Raw genomic sequence first — 9,941 nt, forward strand, 5'->3', positions numbered from 1 at the left:
GTCCTAGGTTTCCTCCTGTGTTTATATATAAAGCAGAGGAAGAAAATCTTAAAATATTTCATATGGATTAAAACACTGGAGTGGGCATAAGTAATGGCTTGTGCCTGTAATCCCAGCACTTTGGGAGGCTGCAGTGGGAGGATCGCTTGAGCCCAGGAATTCAAGACCAGCTTGGGCAGCACAGATTTTCATCTCTAGAAAAAAATTTAAAAACTTAGCAGTGCATGGTGATGCACATCTATGCTCCCAGCTACTCAAAAGGCTGAGGCAGGAGGATCACTTGAGCCTAAGAGGTCAGCACTGCAGCTAGCCAAGATTGTGCCACTGCACTCCAGCCTGGGCAACAGAATGAGACTCTGTCTCTAAAAAGATTTAATTAAATAAATATATTTTAAAATTGGCAAATAAGTATTCCTTTTAGAAAACAGAGATGCCAGCGAACTATTATTTTCACATTAACACTTATGAAAAGAACTAATCAAATGTGAGCTCTTCCCTTTTTTCTCTGTTTCAGTGGCCACCTGACCTTCACAGTACATGGTTGTCACCAGGTGCTCTGTGGCTGGGGATGTACATGTCCAGTTTATCCATCTGGATCTCTCTCAACCCCACCCCACCACCATTGACCCACCCAATTATTTCTGTAGCTAAACATTAAGCATTGTATAAATAACTGTCCCTTTCAAAGAGGACTCAGGTTAAATACACCTGTGATTCTCTCCGATCCTCTGATATAATCATTTGCATTTGTCTTCCAGGATAGACTGTGATATCTCGAGTAGGAACCTCGTTCATTGTATTTGCTTCTGTTCCCCCAAACCTGTGTCACCACCTGATCATTGAGGACACAGAATATTTATTTTATTTATTTTTTTGAGCATGATCTCAGCTCACTGCAACCTCCACCTCCCACGTCAAGCAATTCTCCTGGTCAGCCTCCAGAGTAGCTTAGATTACAGGCATGCCTCACCAAACCTTGCTAATTTTTTTGCATTTTTAGTAGAGACGGGGTTTCACCATGTTGGCCAGGCTGGTCTCGAACTCCTGACCTCAAATGATCCACCCGCCTCAGCCTCCCAAAGTGCTGGGATTACAGGTGTGAACCACCGTGCCCAGCCAACACAGAATATTTTAAGCTTACCATCAACCTGCTGTAAACATTGGAGATCTCAGCACAACCCTAAAACATCCACACCCCAGGGAGAGTATACAGATATTAACGTGCCCTCACTACAAGGAGCTCCACTGACTCCCTTTCTGGAAAATGACTCAAACCGGTTTTCTGGAGGACTATATGCAATTAATAGATAAAAAAATAACACGTTGTTTGCTTTTATTTACATGATTTACCATTTCTGTTTGTTTTTGAGACAGGGTCTTGGTCTCTCACCCATGCTGGGGTGCAGTGGCTTAATCTTGGCTCACTGCAACCTCCACCTCCTGGGCTCAAGCAATCCTCCCACCCCAGCCTCTTCAGTAACTGGGACTACAGGTGGGCACCAACATGCTTGGCTAATATTTAAATTTTTGGTAGAGATGAGGTCTCACTGTATTGCCCAGGCTGGTCTCAAACTCCTGAACTCAAGCAGTTCTCCTGATTCAGCCTCCCAAAGTGCTGGGATTACAGGCATGAGCCACTGTGCCTGGCTGATTTAACTTTCATAGGTTGTTAAGAAAGCGATTAACCCTGTGAACCATGGTTGGATTTCACTGATTCTCAAAACTTGTAGTGAATTCTCATAATTTTGTGTTGCCTTGACATCCATTTTAAATACAAGTTTAACTTTCTCATACCAGAAGCAGGGTTTATTCACTGTTAACACAGTTTCCTGTTCTCTACCTCCTCCCAGTTCCTCAGTGTAGTGAATCCATGTATCTGCCTTAGACAACTGATTCCCAGTGACCACCTCATTATAGGGCAGCTAGATATAACGTTCATACTGGCCTCACTGACCCCCACGCTTCGTATGAACTGTGTAGGTGTGCTACAGTGACCACCGCTCAGTCACACGGTGACCTCCTTGAACTTGTGCCTGCTTGCTTTAAACCCACCAATTAAAATTCCCTAGGGGAAACTTTTTTTTTTTTTTTTTTTTTTTGAGTCAGCGTCTAGCTCTGTCGCCTAGACTGGAGTGCAGTGGCGTGCTCTCGGCTCACTGCAACCTCCACCTCCCGGATTCAAGCAATTCTCCTGCCTCAGCCTCCCAAGTAGCTGGGACTATAGGCGCGTGCCACCACACCCGGCCAATTTTTTGTATTTTTAATAGAGACAGGGTTTCACCATCTTAGCCAGGATAGTCTTGATCTCCTGACCTCGTGATCCGCCTGCCTCGGCCTCCCAAAGTGCTGGGATTACGGGCGTGAGGCACCTTGCCCAGCCGTATCCCTAGGGGAAACTTTCGGTAACACCCTGGACTCTAATAAAGGTACGGACCCATGGGTTCATCCATTTCTCCCTTTCTCTCCATGTGGTCCCTCTGTGTGTGTGGCCTCCGTGTATGCTGTGTATCCTCCAGGACCTGTAAGTAACAAAATCCTTATTTCCATCTTATGTCTCTCATAATCATTGAAAGGGTGCTCTACATTTTAAAGATCCTAAATTATTACAATTGGTATAGTTGGCAGGATACAGAGTGATTCTCATGATTAGCACAAGATATCTTTGAGTTGCTATAGCTTATTAACATCATAAATCATCTGGGCAACCACACTGGTGAGGTAGTAGTATTTGCTATAATAAATGAAATAGAGACTAAAAAACAACACGAGGCCAGGTGCGGTGGTTCACGCCTGTAATCCTAGCACTTTGGGAGGCCAAGGCAGGTGGATCACGAGGTCAGGAGATCGAGACCATCTTGGCTAACACATTGAAATCCCATCTGTACTAAAAACACAAGAAAAAAAAATTAGCCAGGCGTAGTGGCACATGCCTGTAGTCCCAGCTACTCCGGAGGCTGAGGCAGGAGAATCACTTGAGCCCGGGAGGCAGAGGTTACAGTGAGCCGAGATCGCGTCACTGCACTCCAGCCTGGGTGACAGAGTGAGACTCTGTCTCAAAAAAAAAAAAAAAGAAAGATCAACAAAATGAAGAGTTTTTTAAAAAGGTAAAATCAACAAAGCTCTAGCCTGACTCACTAGATAAAAATAGCAGATTCAAATAAAGAAATTCAGAGGTGAAAAAAAAGGAGTTGGCTGGGCATGGTGGCTCACACCTATAATCCCAGCACTTTGGGAGGCCAGGCGGGTGGATCACCTGAGGTCAGGAGTTCGAGACCAGCCTAGCCAACATGATGGACCCCATCTCTACTAAAAATACAAAAATTAGCCAGGTGTGGTGGCGGACGCCTGTAATCCCAGCTACTCAGGAGGCTGAGGCAGGAGAATCGCTTCAACTGGGGAGGCAGAGGTGACAGTGAGTCGAGATCGCGCCATTGCACTCCAGCCTGGGAGGCAACAGCGAGACTTCATCTCAAAAAAAAAAAGGAAAAGAAAAAAAAGAAAAAAGGAGTCGGCTGGGTGTGATGGCTCATGCCTATAATCCCAGCACTTTGGAAGGCCGAGGAGGGAGGATCACTTGAGGTCAGGAGTTCGAGACAAGCCTGGCCAACATGGTAAAACCCCGTCTCTACTAAAAATAGAAAAAATTAGCTGGGCATGGTGGCGCATGCCTGTAATCCCAGCTACTCGGGAAGCTGAGACAGGAGAATCACTTGAACATGGGACGGGGAGGTTGCAGCGAGCCGAGATCGCACCACTGCACTCCAGCCTGGGCGACAGAACAAGACTCTGTCTCAAAACAACAACAACAAAAAAAAACAGGGTCATTCCAACTTATACTAAAGAAATACAAAGAATTATAAAACAGACTATTATGAACAACTACACGCCAATGAATTGGAAAACCTAGAAGAAATGGATGAATTCCTGGGCACGTACAACCTATCAAAATTGAGTCGTGAAGAAACAGAAAATCTGAATAGACTAATAAGAAGTAATGAGGTTAAATCAGTAATAAAAAGTGTCCCATCAAAGAAAAGCCCAGGACCTGATGGCTTCACTGCTGAATTCTACCAAACAAACACAACTAAAAAGTACAGGCCAATATCCCTGATTAATACAGATGCAAAAATCCTCAACAAAATACATGCAAACTGAATTCAACAGCACATTGAACAGACCATTCACCCTGACCAAGTGGGATGCATCCCATGGGTGTAGGGATAGTTCAACATATGGAAACCAATAAACATGATACATCACAGTAACAGAATCAACAAGAAAAAAAATCATTTCAATATATGCAGAAAATGATTTGATAACATTCCATATAATTCATGATAAAAACTCACAACAGGGCCAGGCGCAGTGGCTCACGCCTGTAATCCCAGCACTGTAGGATCATGCAGGTCAAGGCAGGATCATGAGGTCAAGAGATCGAGACCATCCTGGCTAGCATGGTGAAACCCCATCTCTACTAAAAATACAAAAAATTAGCTGGGCGTGGTGGCATACGCCTGTAGTCCCAGCTACTGGGGAGGCTGAGGCAGGAGGATCACTTGAACCCAGGAGGCAGAGGATGCAGTGAGCTGAGATCGTGCCACTGCACTCCAGCCTGGCAACAGAGTGAGACTCCGTCTCAAACAAAAGAAAACAAAACAAAACAAAAAAACTCACAACAAATTAGGTATAGAAGGAACATATCTCAACACAATAAAAGCTTTATATGACAAACCTACAGCAAACATCATACTGAACAGGAAAAAAATGGAAAGCTTTTTCTCTAAGATCTGGAATAAGATAAGCACTCCCACCACTTCCATTCAATGTTGTATTGGAAGCCCTCATCAGAATTATTAGACAAAAAAGAACAGCAAAGGAAGGGAGAGAAGGAAGGAGAAAAGCCATCCAAATTGGAAAAGAAGTAAAATTATATTTTTGCAGACAAGATTGTATATATAGAAAACCCTGCCAGGCGCGGTGGCTCACGCCTGTAATCCCAGCACTTTGCGAGGCCAAGGCGGGTGAATCACGAGATCAGGAGTTTGAGACCAGCCTGACCAACATGGTGAAACCCCGTCTCTACTAAAAATACAAAAATTAGCTGGGCATGGTGGTGGACGCCTGTAATCCCAGCTACTCAGGAGGCTGAGACAGAATTGCTTGAACCTGGGAGGCGGAAGTTGCAATGAGCCGAGATTGTGCCACTGCACTCCAGCCTGGGCAACACAGCAAGACTCCGTCTCAAAAAAAAAAAAAAAAAAAAGAAAAGAAAAGAAAAAGAAAAAGAAAAAAGAAAACCCTAAAGACACCACCAAAAAACTGTTAGAACTAAAAGAAATTCAGCAAAGTTGCAGGATACGAAAATCAACATATAAAAATCAGTATTGGCCAGTAGCCTGGCCAATATGGTGAAACCTCATCTCTACTAAAAATACAAAAAAAAAAATTAGCCGGGTGTGGTGGCAGATGCCTGTAGTCCCAGCTACTTGGGAGGCTGAGGCAGGAGAATCGCTTGAACCTGGGAGGCAGAGGTTGCAGTGAGCCGAGATTGTGCCATTGCACTCTAGCCTGGGCAAGAGAGCAAGACTTTGTCTCAAAAAAAAAAAAAAAAAATCAGTAGTGTTTCTATATGCCAACAGTAAACTATTAGAAAAAGGAATCAAGAAACCAATTCCATAGATGATAGCTACAAAAATAAAATATTTAGGAATAAATACAACCAAAGAGGTGAAAGAGCTCCACAATGAAAACTATAAAATGCCGGTGAAATAAACTGAAGAGGACACAAATAAATAAGAAGATAGTCTGTGTTCATGGACTGAAAAAATATTTTTTTTTTTTTTTTTTGAGACAGAGTCTCACTCTGTCACCCAGGTTGGAGTGCAGTGCTGTGATCACAGCTTACTGCAGCCTTGATGTTCCGGGCTCAAGTGACGTTCCTGCCTCAGCTGAGACTACAGGCACACACCACCATGCCCAGCTAATTTTTTAAAAATTTGTTGTAGAGACGAGGTCTCACTATGTTTCCTAGGCTGGTCTCAAACTACTGGGCTCAAGTGATCCTTCTGCCTCTGCCTGCCAAAGTGCTGTGAATACAGATGTGAGCCACCATGCCCAGCTCAGAGTATTCTTTAAATGTCCATACCACCCAAGGCAATTTACAGATTCAAGTGTGATCCCTATCAAAATATGAAAGCCATACTTCACAGAAATTGAAAAAATTATCCTAAAATTCATATGGAACCACAAAAATAGCCAAAGCAATCTTGAGTCTGACTTCATAATAAGACTACAAATCTAAAATAACCAAAAAAGCACCGTACTGGCATAAACATAGACACATAGACCAGTGGAACAGAATAGAGAAACCAGAAATAAATCTACACACTTACCAACGATTTCTGACAAAGGTGCCAAAAACACAGATTGGAGAAAGGACAGTCTCTTCAATGAATGGTGATGGGAAAACTGGATTATCAACATGCAGAACATTGAAACTGGACCCCTATCTTTCACCATACACAAAAATCCACTCAAAATGGATTACGGACTCACATGTAAGACTTGAAACTGTAAAACTACTAAAAGAAGACAGGAAAATTCTACATGACCTTGTCTATGCAACGATTTTGTGGATAAGAACTCAAACACACAGGCAACAAAAGAAAAAACAGACACGAGATTACATCAAACATCTCAATCCCAGCATTATCTCACTCATTCCACCTCTGGGAGTTACTCTGGGGCAGTCTCTGGCTGGATTCATCTTTCTCTGTGCTCTGCACAGACCTAGTACCAAGGCAACAAGAAGTAGCATTTACTTGTTCAACAAAAAAGGAGTGCAGGAAGGTGCTGCAGTTCAGGCTGTGGCCATGCTGGGGCATCAGTAGACAGGTAAAATGTAATAAGCTACCCCACAGAAGGTGCATAGTGACGTGCTTGACAGTAATTCTGTCTAAAGCATTTTGTTTTGTTTTGTTTGAGGTAGGGTCTCACTCTGTCACACATGTTGGAGTGCAGTGGCATGATCTCAGCTCACTGCAACCTCCGCTTCCCAGGTTCAGGCGATTCTCCTGCCTCAGCCTCCCGAGTAGCTGGAATTACAGGCGTGTACCACCACGCCCGGATAATTTTTATATTTTTAGTAGAGATGGGGTTTCACCATGTAGGCCACGCTGATCTCGAACTCCTGACCTCAAGCTATCTGCACACCTTGGCCTCCCAAAGTACTGGGATTACAGGCGTGAGCCACCGTGCCTGGGCATAAAGTGTTTCCATTAGCAGTATTCATATTGCGGTATTATTGTCATCATCATCATTTTCATAAAGTAGAAAGTAAAACTTCTCTCAACGGTATCCACAATTTACACTGAAGATGTAACCATTCCTTGAGAACAAGATAGAACCCGGCCTGGGAAACAGAACTAATGCTCGTAAATTAGTTATGTGACAACTATACTGATTTCTTCTATGGTTGCTTATTCTTCCATACCTTGTAAGTAAATTCCGTGATTATTAGTTTTGGGTGATTCATGCCTTCCTCACTAGAAAGAACAATTTGGTTTATTACGCTATCTTCCACCCGTTTCTCCAACACCAGTCACTATTTCAGTCAGAGCATGAAGAAAAATATTTTTGGAAATGGAAACCTGATGTTCTGCCATTTAAAGGTACTTCATGAAATCCACTCCAAGAGGGATCACTTGCTTCATTTCCTTGCAGAGTTTTTGTTTGTTTTGTTTTGTTTTTTTTGAGATGGAGTCCCACTCTGTTGCCCAGGCTAGAGTGCAGTGATGCGATCTTGGCTCACTGCAACCTCCGCCTCCCGGGTTCAAGCAATTCTCCTGCCTTAGCCTCCTGAGTAGCTGGGATTACAGGCGTGCGCCACCATGCCTGGCTAATTTTTTGTATTTTTAGTAGAGCTGGGGTTTCACCATGATGGCCAGGCTGGTCTCAAACTCCTGACCTCATGATCCATCTGCCTCACCCTCCCAAAGTGCTGGGATTACAGATATGAGCCACTGTGCCCGGCCCACTTATTTCTTTATTGTGCAAGCAGTGACTTCTTATTTATCCACTTTTTTTTTTTTTGAGATGGAGTCTGGCTCTGTCACCTAGGCTGGAGTGCAGTGGCATGATCTCAGCTCACTGTAACCTCTGCCTCCCAGGTTCAAGCAATTATCTTGCCTTAGCCTCCCAAGCAGCTGGGATTACAGGTGTGCACCACCACATCCAGCTAATTTTTCTGTTTTTAGTGGAAATGGGGTTTCGCTATGTTGGCGAGGCTGGTCTCGAACTCCTGGCCTTAAGTGATCTGCCTGCCTCGGCCTCCCAAAGTGCTGGGATTACAGGCATGAGCCACCACACCAGGCCTGGCTCTCCATTTCTTGAACAACACCTTTACCCCAGGTACAGAATTAGTGATCAATAGTTACACATTACGTAACTATTATATAAACTTTCCATACCTAAGAAGTTCTCTCCCACCTTTTCTGGACACTATATGCTGCTAATTTCTTCTCATATTCTTAAAGATTTATTTCTGAGCAAAAAATTTCTATTTGCTTAAATTATCAGATATATATTTGATATACATGTCTGTGAATAGTGTGCAGAGGAAATTAAAATTATCCCTCCTCAATAAAGGGAAGTGGTTATCATAGGCCCTGGGTCTGGGAGTGAGGTCCAGGTCTACAGTGAAGGGGGGAGGAGACAGGGGAGACAATCCTGGGGATCAAATCTAAATGCCTACTAAAATCCAAATGGACTGTGTAGAAACAGGTCCCTCATGGATAGAAAAACGAAAAAAACACTGCTGAGAACAAGTAGGAAAGAGACCTAGAGACTAGGCGCAGTGGCTCACGCCTGTAACCCCAGCACTATCAGAGGCCGAGGTGGGCAGATCACTTGAGATCAGGAGTTCAAGACCAGCCTGGACAACATGGCGAAATCCCGTCTCTACTAAAAATACAAAAATTAGCTGGGTGTGGCGGTGCGCACCTGTAATACCAGCTACTCAAGAGGCTGAAGCATGAGAATCGCTTGAATCTGGGAAGCGGAGGGTGCAGTGAGCCAAGATCTCACCACTGCACTCCAGGCTGGGTGACAGAGCAAGACCCTATCTCAAAAAAAAAAAAAAAAAAAAAAAGAGAGACCTAGAGTGTCTTGGTATGCTGAAGGTCCCACAAGTTCTGTGCAGTACTGTGGCCTTTTTTCCCTTTTTTGTGTGTAAAACATACATAAAATTCACCATCATAATCAATTTTAAGTGTACAGTTCAGTGCCATTAAGAACATTCATACTAGTGTGCAACCATCACCACCATCTCTAGAACCCTTTTTATCTTGCAAAATTGAAACTCTATGCCCATTAAATAACTAACCATTACCCAATTTCCCTAACTTTTGGCAAATAGTATTGTACTTTTTCTATCAATATGACTACTCTAGATAACTGATATAAGTAGAATCATACAGTATTGTCTTTACATGAATGACCCATTTCACTTAGCACGTCAAGGTTCATCTTGCAGCATATTTGTAAATTTCCTTACTTTGTAAGGCTCAGTAATATTCTCTCGTATGTATAAACTTCCTTTTGTTTATTCATCTGTTGATGAAAACCTGAGTAGTTTCCAGAGTTTACCTATTGTGAATGATGCTATGTACACAGCTGTACAAAACGTATTTGAGACTTTGCTTTCAATCTTTTTTTGTTTTTTGAGACGGAGTCTCACTCTCTCGCCCAGGCTGGAGTGCAGTGGCGCGATCTCGGCTCACTACAAGCTCCGCCTCCCAGGTTCACGTCATTCTCCTGCCTCAGCCTCCCGAGCAGCTGGGACTACAGGCACCCACCACCACGCCCAGCTAATTTTTTGTATTTTTTAGTAGAGACGGGGTTTCATCATATTAGCCAGGATGGTCTCAATCTCCTGACCTCGT

The sequence above is a fragment of the Pongo pygmaeus genome, chromosome 20, assembly GCF_028885625.2.
Source record: "Pongo pygmaeus isolate AG05252 chromosome 20, NHGRI_mPonPyg2-v2.0_pri, whole genome shotgun sequence".
In the NCBI taxonomy this organism is placed as follows: domain Eukaryota; kingdom Metazoa; phylum Chordata; class Mammalia; order Primates; family Hominidae; genus Pongo; species Pongo pygmaeus.